At 44.7% G+C, this 23,566-nt stretch overlaps 1 protein-coding gene across 14 annotated transcripts in view; it reads left to right on the forward strand.

The window, feature by feature from the left end:
• TBC1D30 (TBC1 domain family member 30) overlaps positions 1-23,566 on the forward strand; it is a 318,685-nt gene that overhangs the window by 142,288 nt on the left and 152,831 nt on the right. For 11 of the 14 annotated variants that reach the window (XR_014803513.1, XR_014803516.1, XR_014803509.1 and 8 more), the window contains one exon: positions 1,820-2,024. The gene's annotated coding sequence lies outside the window, so the exon portion shown is untranslated. Of the gene's footprint in view, positions 1-1,819; positions 6,975-22,829; positions 22,918-23,566 lie in introns of those variants that run through there. The other 3 variants (XR_014803512.1, XR_014803517.1, XR_014803521.1) reach the window with 2 other exon arrangements.

The raw sequence follows: 23,566 nt of genomic DNA on the forward strand, positions 1-23,566 counted from the left end.
GCTTTAAAAAAAGAGAAAATTAAAAGATAAAGAGAAGTGCTAATATAATAGGGATCCCACAATGAGATAAAGAAAGTACTGAAGAAGTATTTCAAGAATTAATAATTATCTATATAAATATAGATAAAACACTGCAGATTGAATGGAATTTCAGCAGCGGTAAGGAAAAATCATACAGTAGAGACAAGGAAAAATCAACACCAGTCATATTATAAAGAAACAAGAACCTAGAAGACCAAGAAAATATTCTAGAAGATTCTCGAGAGAAAGGGCACATGGCCTGGAAAGGAGCAAGAATAAATGGCATCATACTTCTCAGCAGCAACACTGTATACAAGGAGACAGTGGGGTAACACTCCCAAAGTACAAGGACATTGTTCCCAGGGTTTTATACCCAGCTAAATTATCACTGAAATGCAAGATGTGAAATGAAAATATTCTTATCTTTACAAAGCCTGAGAATGTTTACTTTATAAAGACATGTTTCAAAACACTGTAGAAGGATGAAAACCATTCTAGGAGGATGCTAAGAATATGAGAAGTGTATAGGTCAGTGCCCAGTCTGGGAACATTGAAATTTTAGATGTCTTTTAGATGTTTCAAGATGAGAGGGATTTAATGAAGGGAGTTGATTACAAAGGTGTTGAAAGACCTGGAGGAGCAAAAGGGAAAGAATATTCTCCTCAGAGCTCAAGGAGCTTGGGATGGAGCCTTTGAGCCCATACTTGCTGTAGCCACTGCTGGAGCAGCACTGATGGTGCTGCTGGAAGCATGGGGCTGACACTTAGTGGGAAGCTCACCCCCACTGTCGAAGCTTTGGTGCTGTCAGAAACTGAATGGCTCTGATCATCTTTCTACATGTTGATTAGGTGTAGGTGCCTCCCATTGGCAGAACCTAACTAGAATTCAGCCAGCAAGGAAGGCTGGGAGATATCAAGCCTCCTGCTTGCCCTTCTTTCGAAGAAGAATACTTAAGAGTGAGTGTAGGACTAAGAACTAAAGACACATATTGGGCCTGGGAGCTAAGGGTATGAAAATAAACTAGAGAAGTCAACTCCTGTTTAAAGAAGGGGAACAAAGAGAGATGACATGAAGGGCACATCCATTATAATTCAGAATAAAACAAACATCATTAATGTGGCAGAGAGTTGAGAATGTACTCAGGTATCTATTTGTTCTGGGTCAAGTCATAGATACTGGAAACTGTGAGAAATTGATAGTGTTCTATCTCACTAGTCATTGTAAAAAACAACTAAAGCAAGAGTGAGGTCACACTTTACAAGCTTCAGAATGGCAAATATTATAGAATTGAATGACTCCAAGTATAGGCAAGAATTTGGTTAAAAAAAAAAAAAGGAACCCTTGTGTGAGTGAGAATAACTGGTACAGCCACCATCTGGCAATACTTATAGAAATTGAGGATCCAGCCAAACCACTCCTGGGCATACAGGACAGAGGAACCCTCGCATCATAAGGGGACATGAACAATGATGTCCATTGCGGCATCTGTGTGGTAGCAGACAGGTGGAGGTGAAGGACTTAAGTACCGATCACTAGGAGATTGAAAAAATAACACACGGGGGAACTTACTGTGGAATGTGGTACATAAGAAGGTTACAAAAACCCAAAAATATAGTGTTAAACAAAAGTAGTAAGATATAGAATAAGAAGTATAGGAAAATGTCTCTTATGAAAAATAACGTATAGACACTAAACCTCTATATAGCATTTAAGGATACCGTAGTGGGTTAGATGGTAGCCAAAGATACGCCCACATCCCTAATTTGTGAATATGTGTGTGTTTTCTTTTTTGGAAAAGGGTCTTTGCACATGGAATTAAGTGGAGATCAGAAGATGAGATCATCAAGATTATCTGGATGGGCCCTAAAGCCAATGACAGGTGTTCTTAAAAGAGACATACAGAGTAGAAACAGAAGAGAGAAGGCAGCCAGGTGAAGACAGGCAGAGGCAGGAGAAATGCAGTCCCAGCCAATGACATCTGGAGCCTCCAGAAGCTGAGAGAGGTAAGGAATAGACTCTCCCCTGGAACCTCCGGAGGGAGTGTACACTTGCTGACACTTTGACCTTGGACGTCTGCACCTCCAGAGCTGTGAGAGGATAAATTTATGGTGTTTTAAGCTGCCATGTTTGAGATAATTTGTTGCAGCAGCCACAGGAAACCCATACAGGTACCTTTTTACCCTTTATTTGATAGATTTCTAAAGCTGTACATGAGGTCAGTCAGTCCACCAGGGGCCCACGGGGATGAGACAGCAGTGGCAGGAGGCAGCCTTGGTGACTTGGGTACTGTGCATCATCCACCCTTTCCCCCCAGGATCTATCCTTACCCTGGTTATTCGTTATCCACCACTGGGTAACAAATTGCTCCCACTCTCAGCAGCTTAAAACCACAAGCATTTCTTATCTCACAGCTTCTGTGGATTAGGAATCTGCACTGTGCCTCTGATTACCATCTCTTAGAAGGCTACAATCAAGGTTTTGGCCAGGGAGCCATCTCAAGGCTTGGCTGGGGTAGGATCTGATTACAAGCTCACTCACCTGGCTGTTGGCAGGCCTCAAGTTCTCACTGGCTGGAGATATCAGTTCCTTGCTCCATGGGCTGTTCACAGTGTGGTAGCCTGTTTCCCCCAGAGTGAGGGATGAGAGAGAGGCCAATACAGAAGCTGTGATCTTTTATAACTGAATCTTGGAAGTGACATCTTGTCACTTCTCTCTATTCTGTTTGTTGGAAGTGAGTCACCAAATCCAGTCTGTACTCAAGGGGGTAGGGAGGTCACACAAGGAATGAGTACCAGGAGGCAGGGGTCACTGGAGGCTATCTGAGAGGCTGCCTCAAATACCTGCAAGGGGAAGCTGGAGAAACAGAATACTATTTCCCAGTGGGGAGTAGGAAGTGTATGAGTTGAAATGGGCCATGGACATTCTTAAGAGACAAATGGCTTGTAAGCAGAGTTAAACATTTACTCCCACTGCAGCCCTTTCTCTCTGGCCTCCTCTTTGGGTTCCATTTGATTAAGCAAACCAACTGAAGGAAAACTGAGAAACTGACGTCTAGGCTGATCACTTCTCCATACTGCAAATTCTATTTCCCTCTACAACCTGTTTGCTGTTGCTTACTTTCTGAACTCCTCAGGAGTTATTTTTCATATTTTGTCGAGAGGTTATAGTAGTGAGCGGGAAGGCTGTTCTATACGCAGCTTGCACGACCACAGTAGAAATGGAACTCTATTTAAAATGCATTGGGCAATGTTTGAGAATGTATTACCCTGGTTACAGCGGGAGGGAAAAGGATTAAAAAGCCTAGGAATTGCTGGGTCAAAACAACTTGTTTGGGCTTTCGTAAGACTCTAAGGACTCTAAAATGAGTGTTTTTTTCTCGAAGTGGAAAGAACCTGAACTAGAGAGCTTGATGGATCTGGTTTAAATTCCAGTTCTACCATTACTGGCAGAACGACTTCATGCAAGTGAATTAACCCTTGCTTTAATTTCCTCATCTGTAAAAATCAGGTAAAGATATAGGACTCTTTGGAATGTACAGGGCTAACCAAAACGACGTGTGCAAAATGCATGCGGTGCACTGCGTGGAACACAGGTGGCCTTCCTCAGAGCTCCATATACTTTCCCTCCATTATCCAGTAAGAGCATAGCGCCAACATATTTTGGCATTTGCTTGACCATCATCCAGAGCATCCCGGTGTGCAGGGAAAGAAAGCAGCTCAGTGGGAATGGCTGTCTCTGTAGGGAGAGGGCGGTGTGTGCATAGAGCTGGCTCTCTGCCTGGGATTCAGGGGTCAGTGGGGCTGCCGCCAGCTGTCTGCTGTGTTAGCCAGGGAAATCAACTCACAGCCCTCCTGGCACCTACTGCTGGCCTTGGGTAAACATAATTACAGTCTTTAAAAAGAGAAGAGGGAACACAACCAAGATCCCCATGCACCATGTAAACAGGATGTCCACTGAATGGCAGCCGTGGAGATGTTTATGTTCTGTTCAGGGGACAGTTGACAAAAGGCCTCTGGGAACCATTATTACCACCCGGAGCAATGGTCTGCCAGCAGTGGTGGTGACTGGGTTCTTCCACATTTATATTGTGAATGCTGAACTTCAGCCGAGAGCTCTGGAGCTATGCTGTCTGGAACCAGGTGTAGTCCTTTGAAGAATGCTGGGTCTGGTTATCTGCTCAAGGCCCTTTATGCACAGAAAAGGGCATTCTGGTGTTTGATGCTCAGTTTGCAGCATGACCTGGAGGCTGGCTGGTTGAGGCCTTTATGCAATAAGAATCTTTTAAAAATTGAAGTATAGTTGATTTACAATGTGATGTTAGTTTCTGGTATACGGCAAAGTGATTCAATAATACATACGTATATATTCTTTTTTATATGCCTTTCCATTATGGTCTATAATAAGATTTTGAATATAGTTCCCTGTGTTACGCAATAGGACCTTGTTGATTATCCATTCTATATATAATAGTTTGCATCTGCTAAGCCCAAACTCCCAATTCACCCTCCCCCACCTCTCCTCCCCCTTGGCAACCACACATCTGTTCTCTACATCTGTGAGTCTGTTTCTGTTTTGTAGATAAGTTCATTTGTGTCATATTTTAGATTCTACGTATAAGTAATATCATATAGTATTTGTCTTTCTCTTTCTGACTTAGTTCGCTTACTCTGATAATCTCTAGGTCTACCCATGTGGCTGCAAATGGCATTATTTCATTCTTTTTTATAGCTGAATATATTCCACCGTATATGTACCATATCTTCTTTATCCATTCATCTGTTGATGGGCATTTAGGTGGTTTCCACATCTTGGCTATTGTGAGTAGTGCTACTGTGAAGGTAGATGTGCATGTATCTTTTTCAATTACAGTTTTGTTCTAACATATGCCCAGGAGTGAGATTGCAGGATCATACGGCAACTCCATTTTTAGATTTTTGAGGAACCTCCATACTGTTTTCCATAGCAGCTGCACCAACTTACATACCTACCAGCAGTGCAGAAGGGTTCTCTTTTCTCCACACTCTCTCCTACATTTTTTATTTGTAGACTCTTTAATGATGGCCATTCTGACCAGTGTGAGGTGGTACCTCATTGTAGTTTTGATTTGCATGAAATAATAATCTTATTGATATCTACCACTTAGAGCTGGGCAGCAGGCCAAATACTTCACATGGATTATCTCATTTAACCCTCACTATAACCCTTTGTGGTATTTTTTTCACCCTCATTTTATATCTGAAGAGGCTCTACAAAGATAAGCAACTGGATTAGGAGTCATATCAAATTGGATCTGTGCTTAGGTAGTAAGCTAGGTGAAGGCAGGGGCCAGCACTTCATTTCCATAGCACAGCATGGTGTGTGAGAAAACATTTGTTGAATAAATAATTTGAAAAATTCTACCAAAATGCTGCTTTCCACTGATTTTCTGGGGAGCACACTTTCCCCCAGTAGTTAGAGTGTGTTGTGTGGTTTACTCCACACATTCCTTTCTGCCCTGGTGACTCTGGGTGCTCACTGGTCAATGCTGGCTGCAGTTGGGTCTCGGGTATGGGCGGAGGCACCCAGGCAATGACTAATTGGCCAAGTGTCTAACCAAGAAGCCAAGTCCCATTTTAGTCCAGTCTTCTTTGGAATTTTAGGCAGGGAAATCATCTCTTGAGGCCATCCCATCCAGCCTGTTCCCAAAGTGACAGCAGATGCTTGTCCCAGCTGCCCTTTGTCCTGGTGCACAGTCCCTGGGGAGTGGTTTCGCTGCCCCTCTTCCAGGACACGGGTGGGATTAAATGGAGCTGTGAGGGGAGTTCTGAGCACATTTCCCAGGATGCCAGGAGGTAGTTCCTCTACCTTTATAATTCTTTTTTTTTTTTTTTGTCTTTGTTGTTGTTGTTGTTGTTGCTATTTCTTGGGCCGCTCCCACGGCATATGGAGGTTCCCAGGCTAGGGGTCGAATCGGAGCTGTAGCCATTGGCCTACGCCAGAGCCACAGCAACGTGGGATCCGAGCCGCGTCTGCAACCTACACCACAGCTCATGGCAACGCTGGATCGTTAACCCACTGGGCGAGGCCAGGGATCGAACCCGCAACCTCATGGTTCCTAGTCGGATTCGTTAACCACTGCGCCACGACGGGAACTCCTACCTTTATAATTCTAATGGAATAGGCAGAGACTCAAGAGCCCTTTAGTCTTCTAATTCCTATAGAAAAGGGAGGGACATGCTGGTTCTGCAGCAGGGTGGATGAAGAAAGACCTCAACATGCCCAGGTCCATAATAGAGTGTGGTCTTTATCCTAAGTCTGAGCTTTTAGATTCGAGGGAAATGCAAAGTTCCCATTGTGGCTCAGCGGGTTACGAACCTGACTAGTATACATGAGGATGTGGGTTCAATCCCTGACCTCGCTCAGTGGGTTAAGGATCTGGCATTGCTATGAACCACAATGTAGGTCACAGACGTGGCCATGGCTGTGGCTATGGTATAGGCTGGCAGCTACGTCTCTGATCTGATCCCTAGCCTGGAAACTTCCATGTGCCACAGGCGAGGCCCTAAAAAGCAAAAAATAAAATTAAAAAAGAAAGATTTGAGGGAGATGCAACCTTTTCCGTCTCTATTCACGTCTCCTTCTAGGGAAGCTCCTGGGTGGTAGCAGGGACTCTCCCTGAAGATGATCACTTCCCTGCCCAGAGCTTTGGCCGTAAAGACCTCAATGTGCAGGTGGTTGTTTTAAAATGGCCCAAGTTGATGCAAACTATTACATTTAGAATGAATAAGCAATAAGGTCCTGCTGCATAGCACAGGGAACTATATCCAATCATTTGTGATAGAACATGATAGAAGATAATATGAGAAAAAGGATGTATATATGTGTATGACTGGATCTCTTTGCTGTACAGTAGAAATTGACAGAACATAATAAATTAACTATAATGAAAACATTATAAAAGAAAAAAAATAAAATGGCCCAAGTTGTTTAGACATCTTTGGAAAATAAAAGCAAGCCAAGGAACACCCAAACTGGCATCATTTGGTTGATGGTAAAATGCTGGAAATGATGTGGTCTTGTGCTGTGTGTGTATTCATTGTTGGCAGTGAAGTTCTTATTTTGCAGGGTTTTTTTTTTTTTTGCCTTTTCTAGGGCCGCTCCTGAAGCATATGGAGGTTCCCAGGCTAGGGGTCGAATCGGAGCTGTAGCCACCGGCCTATGCCACAGCCACAGCAATGTGGGATCCAAACCGTGTCTGTGACCTACACCACAGCTCACAGCAACACCGGATCCTTAACCCACTGAGCAAGGCCAGGGATCGAACCCGCAACCTCATGGTTCCTAGTCGGATTTGTTAAACACTGAGCCATGACGGGAACTCCTGATTTTTTTTTTTAATTGTTATTTCCCCAATACATTTTTTTTCCTACTGTACAGCATGATGACCCAATTACACATACATGCACACATTGTGTTTTCACACATTATCATGCTTCATCATAAGGGACTAGACACAGTTCTCAGTGCTACACAGCAGGATCTCATTGCTAATCCATTCCAAAGGCAATAGTTTATATTGCAAGGGCATTTTACCCATCACATTCTGAGTCAGAGAAGCCTCTGTCCCAGTTTATGGAGCCATGGGTTGATGATGTGCCTGGTCAGGAGACAGCAGGCTTGCAGATAGGCTTGGGACTTCTGGCAGCAGTCTGGGACCAAAGGCATGATTCAACACCCTTCTCAGTGGCCTGTCTTCCTTGTGTTTATTCATTCCTGTGCATAGTATGCCCTTCCACCATCCTACTGCTTCTCATTATTCAGTCCCAGGGTTCAGCCTAGACTCCCATTTCTAGCAGCTTCTCACACAGGGGGTAGCCTCAGGAAGTAGGGTGGCCCATCCAGCTCCCCTGGCAGGCCAGTGTGTGACACCTTTTTAATCTTGCCTTATGAAGAGAGACCATTCTTATTCCTAACACTGTAAATTTAGAATAGGCTGGAAAGAGTGAGCCTGGGCCTCTAAACCGCTTCTTCTGCTCACATTTCCTATACAAACTGGGTTGGCATTTCTGCTTCCAGCCCCCTTGGGCTGGTGCCAAACCTTGGGCTTTATGCTCTGCATACGTGACCTGCTCCCTGGTCACATGTCTACTTCTACTGTTTTGTGTGTCCTTGTCTACAGTTTTAATATGGGACAGACGGTGACGACCCCTCTTAGTTTGACTCTCGACCATTGGACTGAAGTTAAATCCAGGGCTCATAATTTGTCAGTTCAGGTTAAGAAGGGACCTTGGCAGACTTTCTGTGTCTCTGAATGGCCGACATTCGATGTTGGATGGCCATCAGAGGGGACCTTTAATTCTGAGATTATCCTGGCTGTTAAAGCAATTATTTTTCAGACTGGACCCGGCTCTCATCCCAATCAGGAGCCCTATATCCTTACGTGGCAAGATTTGGCAGAGGATCCTCCGCCATGGGTTAAACCATGGCTGAATAAGCCAAGAAAGCCAGGTCCCCGAATTCTGGCTCTTGGAGAGAAAAACAAACACTCGGCTGAAAAAGTCAAGCCCTCTCCTCTATCTACCCCGAGATTAAAGAGCCGCCGGCTTGGCCAGAACCCCAATCTGTTCCCCCAACCCCTTATCCGGCACGGGGTGCTGCGAGGGGACCCTCTGCCCCTCCTGGAGCTCCGGCGATGGAGGGACCTGCTGCAGGGACTCGGAGCCGGAGGGGCGCCACCCCGGAGCGGACAGACGAGATCGCGACATTACCGCTGCGCACGACCCTCCCATACCGGGGGGCCAATTGCAGCCCCTCCAGTATTGGCCCTTTTCTTCTGCAGATCTCTATAATTGGAAAAACTAACCATCCCCCTTTCTCGGAGGATCCCCAACGCCTCACGGCGTTAGTGGAGTCCCTTATGTTCTCTCACCAGCCTACTTGGAATGATTGTCAGCAGCTGCTGCAGACACTCTTCACAACTGAGAAACGAGAGAGAATTCTGTTAGAGGCTAGAAAAAATGTTCCTGGGGCCGACGGGCGACCCACACAGTTGCAAAACGAAATTGACATGGGATTTCCCTTGACTCGCCCCGGTTAGGACTACAACACGGCAGAAGGTAGGGAGAGCTTGAAAATCTATCGCCAGGCTCTGGTGGCGGGTCTCCGAGGCGCCTCAAGACGGCCCACTAATTTGGCTAAGGTAAAAAAAGTGATGCAGGGACCAAATGAACCCCCCTCTGTTTTTCTTGAGAGGCTCTTGGAAGCCTTCAGGCGGTACACCCCTTTTGATCCCACCTCAGAGGCCCAAAAAGCCTCAATGGCTTTGGCCTTTATAGGACAGTCAGCCTTGGATATTAGAAAGAAGCTTCAGAGACTGGAAGGGTTACAGGAGGCTAAGTTACGTGATCTAGTGAAGGAGGCAGAGAAAGTGTATTACAAAAGGGAGACAGACGAAGAAAGGGAACAAAGAAAAGAGAGAGAAAGAGAGGAAAGGGAGGAAAGACGTAATAAACGGCAAGAGAAGAATTTGACTAAGATCTTGGCTGCAGTGGTTGAAGGAAAAAGCAATAGGGAAAGAGAGAGAGATTTTAGGAAAATTAGGTCAGGCCTTAGACAGTCAGGGAACCTGGACTATAGGACCCCACTCGACAAGGACCAATGTGCATATTGTAAAGAAAAAGGACACTGGGCAAGGGACTGCCCCAAGAAGGAAAACAAAGGACTGAAGGTCTTAGCTCTGAAAGAAGATAAAGACTAGAGAAGACGGGGTTCGGACCCCCTCCCCGAGCCCAGGGTAACTTTAAAGGTGGAGGGGCAACCAGTTGAGTTTCTGGTTGATACCGGAACAAAACATTCAGTGCTACTACAGCCATTAGGAAAACTAAAAGATAAAAAATCCTGGGTGATGGGTGCCACAGGACAACAACAGTATCCATGGACTACCCGAAGAACAGTTGACTTGGGAGTGGGACGGGTAACCCACTCGTTTCTGGTCATACCTGAGTGCCCAGCACCCCTCTTAGGTAGAGACTTATTGACCAAGATGGGAGCACAAATTTCTTTTGAACAAGGGAAACCAGAAGTGTCTGCAAATAACAAACCTATCACTGTGTTGACCCTCCAATTAGATGACGAATATCGACTATACTCTCCCCTAGTAAAGCCTGATCAAAATATACAATTCTGGTTGGAACAGTTTCCCCAAGCCTGGGCGGAAACCGCAGGGATGGGTTTGGCAAAGCAAGTTCCCCCACAAGTTATTCAGCTGAAGGCCAGTGCTACACCAGTGTCAGTCAGACAGTACCCCTTGAGTAAAGAAGCTCGAGAAGGAATTCGGCCACATGTTCAAAGATTAATTCAACAGGGCATCCTAGTTCCAGTCCAATCTCCCTGGAATACTCCCCTGCTACCGGTTAGAAAGCCTGGGACTAATGACTATCGACCAGTACAGGACTTGAGAGAGGTCAATAAACGGGTGCAGGATATACACCCAACAGTCCCAAACCCTTATAACCTCTTGTGTGCTCTCCCACCCCAACGGAGCTGGTATACAGTATTGGACTTAAAGGATGCCTTCTTCTGCCTGAGACTACATCCCACTAGCCAACCACTTTTTGCCTTCGAATGGAGAGACCCAGGTGCGGGAAGGACCGGGCAGCTCACTTGGACCCGACTGTCCCAAGAGTTCAAAAACTCCCCGACCATCTTTGACGAAGCCCTACACAGAGACCTGGCCAACTTCAGGATCCAACACCCCCAGGTGACCCTCCTCCAGTACGTGGATGACCTGCTTCTGGCGGGAGCCACCAAACAGGACTGCTTGGAAGGTACGAAGGCACTACTGCTGGAATTGTCTGACCTAGGCTACAGAGCCTCCGCTAAGAAGGCCCAGATTTGCAGGAGAGAGGTAACATACTTGGGGTACAGTTTGCGGGGGGGGCAGCGATGGCTGACGGAGGCACGGAAGAGAACTGTAGTCCAGATACCGGCCCCAACCACAGCCAAACAAGTGAGAGAGTTTTTGGGGACAGCTGGATTTTGCAGACTGTGGATCCCGGGGTTTGCGACCTTAGCAGCCCCACTCTACCCACTAACCAAAGAAAAAGGGGAATTCTCCTGGGCTCCTGAACACCAGAAGGCATTTGATGCTATCAAAAAGGCCCTGCTGAGCACACCTGCTCTGGCCCTCCCTGACGTAACTAAACCCTTTACCCTTTATGTGGACGAGCGTAAGGGAGTGGCCCGGGGAGTTTTAACCCAAACCCTAGGACCATGGAGAAGACCTGTTGCCTACTTGTCAAAGAAGCTCGATCCTGTAGCCAGTGGATGGCCCATATGCCTGAAGGCTATCGCAGCTGTGGCCATGCTGGTCAAGGACGCTGACAAATTGACTTTGGGACAGAATATAACGGTAATAGCCCCCCATGCATTGGAGAACATCGTTCGGCAACCCCCAGACCGATGGATGACCAACGCCCGCATGACCCACTATCAAAGCCTGCTTCTCACAGAGAGGGTCACGTTCGCTCCACCAGCCGCTCTCAACCCTGCCACTCTTCTGCCTGAAGAGACTGATGAACCAGTGACTCATGATTGCCATCAATTATTGATTGAGGAGACTGGGGTCCGCAAGGACCTTACAGACATACCGCTGACTGGAGAAGTGCTAACCTGGTTCACTGACGGAAGCAGCTATGTGGTGAAAGGTAAAAAGATGGCTGGGACGGCGGTGGTGGACGGGACCCGCACAATCTGGGCCAGCAGCCTGCCGGAAGGGACTTCAGCGCAAAAGGCTGAGCTCATGGCCCTCACACAAGCTTTGCGGCTGGCCAAAAGGAAATCCTGCCCCACAAAAAAGGGTTAAAATATGTCCAACAGATACATCGTCTAACCCACCTAGAAACTAAACACCTACAACAGTTGGTCAGAACATCCCCTTATCATGTTCTGAGGCTACCAGGAGTGGCTGACTTGGTGGTCAAACATTGTGTGCCCTGCCAGCTGGTTAATGCTAATCCTTCCAGAATACCTCCAGGGAAGAGACTAAAGGGAAGCCACCCAGGCGCTCACTGGGAAGTGGACTTCACTGAGGTAAAGCTGGCTAAATACGGAAACAAATACCTATTGGTTTTTGTAGACACCTTTTCAGGATAGGTAGAGGCTTATCCTACTAAAAAAGAGACTTCAACCGTGGTGGCTAAGAAAATACTGGAAAAAATTTTTCCAAGATTTGGAATACCTAAGGTAATAGGGTCAGACAATGGTCCAGCTTTTGTTGCCCAGGTAAGTCAGGGACTGGCCAAGATATTGGGGATTGATTAAAAACTGCATTGTGCATACAGACCCCGAAGCTCAGGACAGGTAGAGAGGATAAATAGAACCATTAAAGAGACCCTTACTAAATTGACCGCGGAGACTGGCATTAATGATTGGATAGCTCTCCTGCCCTTTGTGCTGTTTAGGGTTAGGAACACCCCTGGACAATATGGGTTGACCCCCTATAAATTGCTCTACGGGGGACCCCCCCCCCATTGATAAAAGTTACTTCTGTACATAGTGCTGATACACTGCTTTCCCAGCCTTTGTTCTCCAGGCTCAAGGCACTTGAGTGGGTAAGACAACGAGCGTGGAGGCAACTCCGGGAGGCCTACTCAGGAGAAGGAGACTTGCAGATCCCACATCGTTTCCAAGTGGGAGATTCAGTCTACGTTAGACTAAGTGCAGTCCAGATCATGGTACTTAGACAACAGTACCAAAGCCCGTCTAGCAGGAAAGCTGGCCACTAGCTCTACCAGTTCTAAGATTAGAACTATTAACAAGAGAAGAAGTGGGGAATGAAAGGATGAAAATACAACCTAAGCTAATGAGAAGCTTAAAATTGTTCTGAATTCCAGAGTTTGTTCCTTATAGGTAAAAGGTTAGGTTTTTTGCTGTTTTAAAATATGTGGAAGTAAAATAGGCCCTGAGTACGTGTCTCTAGGCATGAAACTTCTTGAAACTATTTGAGATAACAAGAAAAGGGAGTTTCTAACTGCTTGTTCAGCTTCTGTAAAACTGCTTGCAAAAGATAAAAGGAGAGGAGGTTAATCTCTAAAGCAACCTCAAATTGGTTGCGCCATAAAGATGTTGAAACGTTGATACACATATCTTGGTGACAACATGTCTCCCCGAAACATGCACAAATGTGTAACTCCAAAACAATTTAAATTAATTGGTCCACGAAGCGCGGGCTTTGTTGTGAACCCCATAAAAGCTGTCCCGACTCCACACTCGCCGCCGCAGTCCTCTACCCCTGCGTGGTGTATGACTGTGGGCCCCAGTGCGCTTGGAATAAAAATCCTCTTGCTGTTTGCATCAAGACCGCTTCTCGTGAGTGATTAAGGGGAGTCGCCTCTTCCGAGCCTGGAGGTTCTTTTTGCTGGTCTTACACTACAATGCTATTTTGCTATGACCGTTTTTCTTCAAGCAATTCTTTTTTGTCCAGGTCACATCAGCTACCATCATACAGAAAACTCAACTCCCACCGATTTTTTTTTTGGGGGGGGGCATGCTCGTGGCATATGGAAGTTCCCAGGCTAGGGGTCAAATCGGAGCTACAGCGGCTGGCCCACACCACAGCTCATGGGAGTGCAGGAGCCTTAACCTACTAAGTGAGGCCAGAGATCGAACCCGCTTCCTCCTGGATACTCTGAGCCACGATGGGAACTCCCCTACTGGTTTTTATGATGTGACTGAGCGTGGGAATCCCATCTACCTCACCAGCTCAGTCTCCCCCGCCTTATTGCTTCCTGCAACCTACCAGTGTGTGTGGCCAGGAAAAGCTAGGCACCTTCCATCTGGTTTCCTTCTTTCTCATAGTTGCCACATGGCTAAACTGCTGCTGCTTTTACCTAACTCTGTCTTGGTTCTAACCACCTTCCTTATGGCTGGGGCGGCTGCTTCCGCAAGGTTCCCACCACACTGGATGTGTCCAGAAAGCACCCTGCCCCTTCCACCAAGCTGGGCCAAAAGTTACTGTCCTTCCAAATCAAGGTCGAAGGACATTTTTGTGTCCTAAAGTGACAGGTCTTTCAACCAACCTTAGAGCCAAAATAGAGCCAAAATATTACCTTGATAATGCAGTTTTATAACTAACTTGCTAAGACCTGACACAGAAAAAGTCCATCCCAAACACAGACTAAGTTCAGGTTCAGGACATGAGGCAAGATTGTTCAAGTATCTGGAGTCTGGGGTTCTCATGGTCAGCCCCCCAGTTTCCTTTTCCTTTTTCTCAGGGAGCCAGAGCCCTTGCATGGTTCAAACTTTTCTGGGTGGTCTTCCTTGGCACCCCGAGTACCTGCATGTATACAGAACTCTTGTCAGCAGCATTTTCATTCATATGAAGACCTGTTGAGGCCCATACTGATATTTTTCTAGGCCAGGCTCAGAAATATTACATTTTTGGAAACATAAAGATATTTGCTGTAGTTATGTTTTGGAGGCAAGAATGGTTTATTTTTTAAATGGTTTTATGTGTTTTCTACACTTTAAGAAAAGGGCAGAGTCAGAGTCAAAGAACAGCAGATGTTTACTGTTAAACCTGAAAACATTTCTCAATCCTGTTTACTGTCACTCCTCTCACTTAAGAATCTGTACAGTGAGAGTCACGTTTTCCAAGCCCTAACGTGTCTTAATTTTTTCCTCTTAGTCATTGCTTAAATTAACATCCGGAGGTGCTCTTTTAGAAAGCCTGGGATATATAAAGTGTGTCCCTTTCATTCTCTGTATTCTATGTCTTCTTGGACCCTGGCTCTCAGAGCTGAGCTCAAGTTCTTGGTCAAGCTGAACTATGCAGACAGAGCTCTTGGTTCCTCAGCTCTAAGGAGTAAATGCCAGCTTGACTCTCCAGCACCTACTAGGGGCTGGGACGGGAGTGGGTAGTGGCTGCAGCCACTGCAGTTGGGAAGACGGTAGGTTCTGCTGACCCTCACTTGACTGAGTCAATAGAACAAACATTGACAATCAAAGGGATACTCTTGATTGATGTATACTGATGAGAGTCATGGTGGAGGCTGCAGGACGTAGGGGGCAGGGGTGAAGATCCGAGTAGAAAGAGCTTGAAAACAGAATCAAATTTATTAGAGTTGCTGGTGGAGACGGTTCATAATTCAAAGTGTTTCTTTGGATCAGAGAGTCACGGGTCTCTTTTAAATTGAGCATTTAAAATTTTATTTTTTTATTTTTTTTTAGTTTTAAAAAAAAGAAACTAGCGGAGTCCCCCAAAATAAAAATTGGGCTTTGGCAGAAAACTGCTTCTTCTTGCCATCAGAGAGTCATGCGAGTCTCAGGAATGGCAAACATCTGTTTGATGGGCATCCCGACTTTGGCTTGGCAGAGATCTTAGCAGAAAGAGCATCATGATTTGATGTGTAGTTTTCACTTGTGATAGGAAGCGTGGTGGGTTGTAGTGCAGCCAAGCATTAAGAACGGAACAGCTATTCAATAAATATTTACTGAGTATCACTAAATGACTACGTGCCAGTTATTATGCTATGTGCTGGGGCTACGACAGTTACTAGGACACACCTAGGACCCAAATAGGTGTCACATAGACACTGGGATAAAAGGTCACAGTGTTTTGTCCTGAATATTCTGAGCTGTACTTGTGCAGCTTAGAATTTGGTAGGTAATTTCAATGCATGTAATACACACCACTGGGAGAGGCTAAGGCTAGTTCAAGATCAGGCATGTGATCTGCAGAGCCAGTTATATTTTTTTCTCTTGACCATTTACTCACTGGCGTATTAGCAGACCTTCCCTGAGTGGTTGTATTAAGATTAAAATTATAAAAAGAGTCTGAGACTCTGTTTGCTTCTGTAAACTTTTTATTAGATACTTTTTGGAATTCAGAATTCCACCTGAGCCATACTCGAGCTTCTGAGTTGGAGCCAGAAAGTCATTTATCTGATGCCCTGGACAACATGACTCTATCTAGATAAAATAATGGTTGGATACATAATATATTATGTAATACCCCCAGCAGGTACTGGGGCACTTTTTTTTTTTTAAAGAAGGGGTGCTATCTTTTAATAAAGCTTTTAAATATTTTTGCCACTAGGTAGAAGGTATGGATATTGATACCGATTGTGATAAAGACTATAAGTAACTTCACATCATTTCAGGTCAGGCATTGCTGCCAAATGAATCATGAAAAAGATTCTATTTTCAAAGATTTAAAAAAATTTCACAAGTAGATAAAGGAATGATGATGGGCTTACTGTATTGTGAAGATCATTCAGCATTGATGGCCCAAAGAATTTATTGCTTCATACAGACCCTGGAATAAAAGTTTTCAAATTGTGTTGCCCTGAGTACAGTCTACCTTTGCTGTGATTATTGCATCAGATTTCCTTAAAAAACACGTTTGACTCTTCCCTGCAAACAAGTTTAATCAGAGGAAGATCACTGCCACCATCCCAACGGAAGAACTTCTGCCACTCGTGTTTGGATCCTTTCCCCAGGCTTCAAGGTTGGCCTTCTGTTGGAATCACTCTGCTAGTTGACTTCTTGTGAGCCATCATGTGACGTGGGAAATAGAATTCCACCTGAGCCATACTCGAGCTTCTGAGTTGGAGCCAGGAAGTCATTTATCTGATGCCCTGGACAACATGAAGCCAACATTCTGGCCTGTGGCCCTCGTGGCATCAGCATCAGTGGCTGGATGGAGAGCAGGGGCAGGAGGGATTGAGGGCTGAAGAACCACAGTGGCCTTGTTTCTGTGTCGTGTGCACTCCAAACTTCTCCCAGCCCAGGACCTCTGTGCCCTGCTTCCTGGAACACACTTCCTTGTGAATCCTAAAGAACTAATTTCTTCTCATTTAGGCACCTCCTGTGATGGCCATTTCCTGACCCCCGATTTCGCGTTGTCCAATTCTAGTCACTCTTTATAATACTGCCCAATTTATTTTCTGTAAAGTACTTCTCTGAGATGACTCTTATTTGCTTATTTATTTACTTGTTCTTTATTTTTTTTTCTGCACAATGCAAAGTCCTTTCTGACTCATTGACAGGACTTTTGGTTCCTGGAGCAGTGCCTGGCATATGACAGGGCTCACTAAACCTTTGTGGGGTGCGTGAATGCCCCTTGCAGTGTCACCAGTTCCCCTACTTTATAGTGCCTCCCTCCTCCCCCATCTTAAGACCCCAGTGTCCCTTTTGTGACATATGTCCCAGAAGAAAAAGTATTGCAAATGTGGGAAACGTGATAGAGCATGAAGTGTGGTAGGATATTAAATTAGCTTCATAAACTGTGAATCATAAATCATGGTTCCATCTGTTTTGTGACAGAGTGAAAACAGCAAAATTTTCCACAAGATAGGAATTAAAAACAAAGAGAAGCCCCAAGTTTTGACTCATGGAGAGCCTGTTACTATTATTTTGGATCCTCCTCTCTCTCCCTCATTCCTCTGCAACCACTTCAGTCATGCTGTGCGTTTCTGAATAAGCCCAGGAATCTGCGTGTCATAGGCCTTGGTTTCTATCCCATAGCGCCATACCTAACACCTAGAAGCCATTCAAAAATGACTTGTTGGCTCTCAATGGTAAATCTCACTATTCCAGATTTATTCTTTTGTGTCAATTATGGTATTTTTTTCTAAAACGAACAAAACAAACGAAAAGATCCTTTGAACAGGTGACCTACAAAAGAAAGCCCATTTACAATCTCTTGTTGATTCAATGTCATTGATGGGTTATAGCGCGCAGAGTAGTTTTTTAAACATGAGTCATTTCTTGAGCAGAAGAGGTCGGGGTGGTCACAGGCAGCACAAGGGCACAGGTTGTCCTGAGAAGAGATGGGACATCAGCAGGAGACGGAGGAATGAAGAGTCACCAAGACAACTGGTTCATATTACAGTTTTGCCTGAGGCCAGCACTGATGAGGATGCTGTTCTGGGAGACTTGGTGCCTTTGAATTATGCCGATTGGCTAAATGTATGGTGGAGGCAGGAGGTCACCAGGACATCCTGGGACCAACCAAACCACAGTTTTATCTTGGGGAAATTGAATTAAAATGAACGTCAATACACAGATGACATTTCTGACAGGCTTCCCAAGAAACCGATGCTTCTGGAGAGGGCAAATGATGGGTGGTAGTGTAGTGGGCGGGTCTGCAGGGTTTTGTTCTCCTCTTGAGAACCCTTTCTAGATTTTTTTCCCATTTTTAATGTTTTATTGGTGTATACTTCCAATGTTTTCTAGAATTTTAATTTTTTCCCCATGACAGTGTATTGGTTTCACAATTACAAATTTTAAAAAATTAATATCTTGAAAAGATTTCGCTATATTAAAATGCTAGTTGAATAAAAATGAATATCACAGCAATTATAATAAAATAATACTAGGGGGACATCATGACAGAGTTCAAATCAATATATTCATATAAGAAGAACACCCTTGCATTTGTTAAAAAATAAAAGCAGTATTCATGTGCAGTTTTCAATCTTCCACGAAGAGGGCTGCTCTACCTTCTTTAGATATTATAGCAGCTCCAGAAGCAGACCAGGCAATGGTTTTAGAACATAGGCCCTCAGGCTTAAACTTCCCTGACATAAGGCCTCCTGCTCTACTTGTGACTCAGTTTCCCTTTCTCCCTCTCATTACCAATTTAGACTGTAGCCTTTCTGAGCATTTTGAATTGAAACCCTGCAAGACAAGAATTGACTGTCACTATGCAGTATGCAGGGTAGTCCTAAACTTATTTATTCCCCTGTACCTTTACCATAAAATGCAGTCACCTGAGGTCACATGCAAATGCATCTGATCTGAACGTTTCTAACACACAACTCCTGTTAAAAAAAAAATCCAAGTACTGCTTCCTTACGTTGATAGCACACTGAGTAGGTTTTCAAGCTCTCATATGCAGTCCTACTTCATCTCTAGGAAAGAAAGGGACTTTCGCGATCCCCTCCTATAATGGAAGAGCTGTTTAAGCCACAATTACACATAGAGAAAGGAGGTTTGCACCAAAGTATGAAGGTATCGTGATTTATAGCTGTTAGGGAGTAAAAGGTTTTTATTCCAATTATGATCTGCTTCTGGAACAGTATACCTTGCTTAGTCTAAAAGATGCAAAGCGAGTAGGGTGCTATAGTTTTACCCAAGCATTAGCTAAATGATTTGGATACTTGTAGTTTGTGTAAGAGAAGAATTGTGCAGAGTTACACTGATATTAGAGTTGCACCAAACAATTTGGATGGGGGCTACTTTTTCATTTTCTGCTCTCACAACTTAGAAAGGGCAGGGTGCTTTCCTGTGGGAGAACTCTAGGTGTGACCTTATTTGGAGCAGTGGGATGATCACAGAGACTGTTGAGGCATCTTCTGGCCTTGTGATTTTTTTCAGGGTCGACGCAGTTAATACTTATCAGATTGCCTTGTCATTGCAATAAGTTACAGCCCCTTCCCAATTACAAGAGTAATTGGTTGTGAAAAAACTCCTTGCAGGCAGACTTCTTGTAGGTAAAAAATGAAATATCCATTGAAATGATTAACATGATTACTTTAAAAATTAAAGTCTATGTGTATACATCCTTGCATCTTGGAAGAGAAATCTATCTGTCCACCAAGCATACGCTCTTTCCCCTTCACTGGGAGGCCTGTGCTCTGACACGTGGTGTGGGAGGGGAAGTGTCCAGAGAGGTGATGCCCAGACAGAAGCTATCTTTTCCAGTCCTTTGCCCGTGTGTGACCACATGACCGATCCTTGCCAATAAAAGTGAGCATCAGTATGTATCACTTCTGTTCTGGGGTTTTAAGAAGAGATATATATTTTCCAAGGTACTTTGCTCCAGGATTGCACTGGATACAGAGTACACTGAGCCTGGAGGGGCTGCTAGAGCCATAGAAAGCCTGGATCCCTGAATCATCATGTGGAGAAAAGCTTCAGGTCTGGAAGGTGTTCAGTCTACATTGGACTATCACAAAGCAAGGAAAAATCCCCTGTACTATGCAAAGCCATTGAAATTTGGAGTTTGTTTATCTCCTCGCTTGAAGGTCAGGAACTTTTTTCTCTAAAGACCCAGATAGTAAATATTTTAGGCTTCGTAGGACATATATGGTCTCTATCTTGTTCTTCTCCTCCTCCTCCTTCTTCTTGGTTGAGAAATGCTGTTCATTTGTTTTTTCAGTTTTTCTGAGGTATAAGTGACAAATGAAATTGTAAATTTAAAGTATACAACATGATGGTTTGATGTGTGTGTGTGTGCATGTATCTTCTTTAAGAAACTCTTTAAAAATGTAAAAATCAGAGGAGTTCCTGTTGTGCCTCAGTGGTTAACGAATCTGACAAGGAACCATGAGGTTTCAGGTTCAATCCCTGGCCTTGCTCAGTGGGTTAAGGATCTGGCGTGGCCGTGAGCTGTGGTGTAGTTTGCAGATGTGGCTCGGATCCTTTGTTGCTGTGGCTGTGGTATAGGCCGGCAGCTACAGCTCCGATTAGACCCCTAGCCTGGGAACTTCCACATGCGGTGGGTGTGGCCCTGGAATAGACAAAAAAAAAAAAAAAGTAAAAATCATTGTTAGCTCTCCAGCTGTACAAAACCAGTTGCAGGCTTAACGAGAATAAGCTTTGAATACAATACAAAACAACAAAAAGCCCACACAACAAAATAGTGTAAATGGTGCATGAGATATTACTACCATCGACCAGCAAACCACGGAGACTGGAGAGAAGACCTTTAGGCCACTCGGGCCAACCATTCTGCCATGAGGATAGCAGCATGTGCTTGTCCATTGTGGCACCCAGTTGCTCCCAAGGCACACAAAACCCAAACTGGTTCTCATACATGCAAAGAATGCCTCCAAAGTTGAAGTCGGTGCAGTATATCAAACTACTAGAAAAGTTAAAATCTCATAACCGAGTTGGCATACCTAAGGATATAAATGGATTATGGCTTCTTCCACTGTCTTGCCTTGTCATACAGCATACAATACTTCTTCCATCGCTCTTTATTCTTGGTCCCTTTGTTTCTGCTGGATCTGACTGGTGTCTTCAAACAGTAGGTCAAGATCAACTAGCAGATCTTGAAGATGGTAAGATTCCAAGATGGCATCTCCATTTCCCTGACCCGTCACCCCATCACAGCCCAGGTTTCCTGACAGGATGGTGGGGCTGCCAGGCTTGGCATCTTCGATTACCTCAGCCCTTGTTTCAGTCAGCGTGGAACCCAAGACCACTCAACTTTGAGGAGAGTTATCCAACAGTAAAATGAGCTAATACATGGTTCACTCTTCTGAAGAAACTCCCATGAAGATTTCAGAGAGTTTCCAATGGTGTGAGAAAAAGCTTGTGAAAGAATATTATATGAAAAGAACTGAATTGAAAATTACAAATTCAATATGATCCCAATTGTCTACAAACAAAGACTGTGGTATTCGTGGGTGGCGGATTATGAATGGTTGAAAAATAATTCTCTCCTGTGCTCTTTTGAAAGTATGTGCAAATGGGCCTGTGTTGTTTTTCAAAAGGACCAAGAAAATTAAAGGTGGTTCTTTCTACAAAGTCTTTGGAGAGCTCTGCTATGCAGAATGAGTGCTCTGCCCAAGTCTTGCCCTCTGAGAGTTCCTGCTTTGAGAGGCTCTAGGGGACCCTGAAGCCCATATTCAGATCAGGAGCAAGAAAGGGAAGAGGAGAGTGAATGACAGAGTTCTGAATATGAGTGGATGTAAGATTCGAATCAGCGGAAATCTGGAGATTCAGACCAAGCTTTGATGAGCTCTGTTTCTTCTCTTCCTGCGGGCATTCGACTTTGTTCACATGCAGTGTCTTATCCCCAAATATACTTTGTCCACTCTGGTTCTTCGCCATCCCCTTTCAACGCTCCCTAAGTCCTGACACAGGAAATGAAGCACAAAAGGCTTGCAGTCGAAGGCTGTCCTTCTTTCTCATTCTTGCCCTTCTAGGGTCAGAGCAGAAGCCTCCCTGTGCTGTTCTTGTGCCCACGCCCCCGCCCTCAACCCTCACAGTCCAGCCCTTTCCTGCTGCCCCTCATCTTTCTTGAGTGATCATTGTGGGGCTGTGCTTGCAATATCCCCACACAGGCCATCATATTGTTTGTGTACACGCATGTGTACACATGCATTCCCTAAAACCTTTGCTGGTATTCCACTGGGCATGTAGTTAAGAGGAATACTGGTTCATTCAGCCAGTCAGCAAATTGCTGTCTTCTTATGTCAGACATTACTCTAGGGGCCGGGATACATAAGAAGCCAGATGGAAAAAGTCCCTTCCCTCTTCAAACAGACTTTCACAGTAAGCAAATACATGTGTGCTGTAATGTAGCATAGTGATAAGGGCTATAAAGAAAAATCAGGCTGAGGAAGGGGCCAACGACCTGGGGTGGAAGGTGCCTTGAGATAGACTGGTCAGAGAAGGCATCTCTGGGGAAGCTCCGTTTTAGCAGGGACTTTGATGCAGTGCGGGAAAGAGCTGTGTGAAGTGTGGGGACAAGTGATCTGGTTGAGGGAACAGCAAGTGCAAAGGCCTTGATTCCTATTCTCAAGTTGCTCCCACTTTAGTGAAAGAGACAGAGAAGTAAACAGGTAATTGTAATATTATGAGATAGACGTTTTTCACTTAGTGTTTAAAACTAAGTTTTATGTCATTAAAAAATGTATGCTATCTATTGTCTATGCCCCTCAATAGAAAGTTCGTTCCATGAAGACAGAGATTTTTGCTTTTTTTTTTTGTTCTCAACCGTATCCCCAGGTCCTAAAACAGCTACAGGTGTATGGTAGATGCTCAATATCGTTTAAGTGAAGGAAAGAATCTCACACTTGCCCCTTTTCTCCCAGGTCCCCTCCTGAGAGGCAACCACTGTTATTAGACCCTGGAAGGAGTGTGTTATTTAAATGGATCACTCGAGGGATGGGGTGGGTCCAGGTGAGTCTCTGAGTGTGCCAGAAGGTGGAGGGTGCTGCCCCCTAGCTGTCACGTGAGCTGCAATAGGCCCTGGTCCTCTGAGGCTCATCAGGACCTGGGTGCCTTTCCTGCTTTTGGAGCAAAGGCGGTAATCAGGCAACTCTGGCTTAACCCTGCATCCTGAATTCAGGCTTCCCTGAGGACTTGGCACTTAGGAAAGAACATGCCCACTGTCCCACACAAGGAGGACCACTTCTTCAGCTTATGGTGTATCATACATAGGAGATTTGGCAGCACATATTCTTTTTGCATGTGAGTGTGCAAAGCCAGAGCTGGCACAGTTCTCAACACCATTGCTTTTGCAGCGGACTTGATGCACGATTCCTGAGTAGCGCCCTGGCCGGGGACCAAGCTCAGGAGCAGGATCTTAGTTCCCATCTCGGAAGAGACTTCTCAGAAATACTCAAGTATCAAATCATTTACATAGAGTGTCTGGGAGTCAAACTGAATTTTCTGTCATTTCCTTCATAGACAAACAAGGCAAGACTACCCCTGCATTTCATTCTTGGGGCCATTTACACTTTAACATATTAGGGAGAGAAGAAATCAATAATGACTATCTATTTTTCTTATTAGATTAATTAGAAAACCATGGTCCAGAAAATTTAAA

This window comes from Sus scrofa, chromosome 5 (genome assembly GCF_054392235.1).
Source record: "Sus scrofa isolate SSC_HxYL_T2T_F1_AM1 chromosome 5, Sscrofa_HxYL_maternal_Yorkshire_Landrace_v2.0, whole genome shotgun sequence".
Classification (NCBI taxonomy): Eukaryota; Metazoa; Chordata; class Mammalia; order Artiodactyla; family Suidae; genus Sus; species Sus scrofa.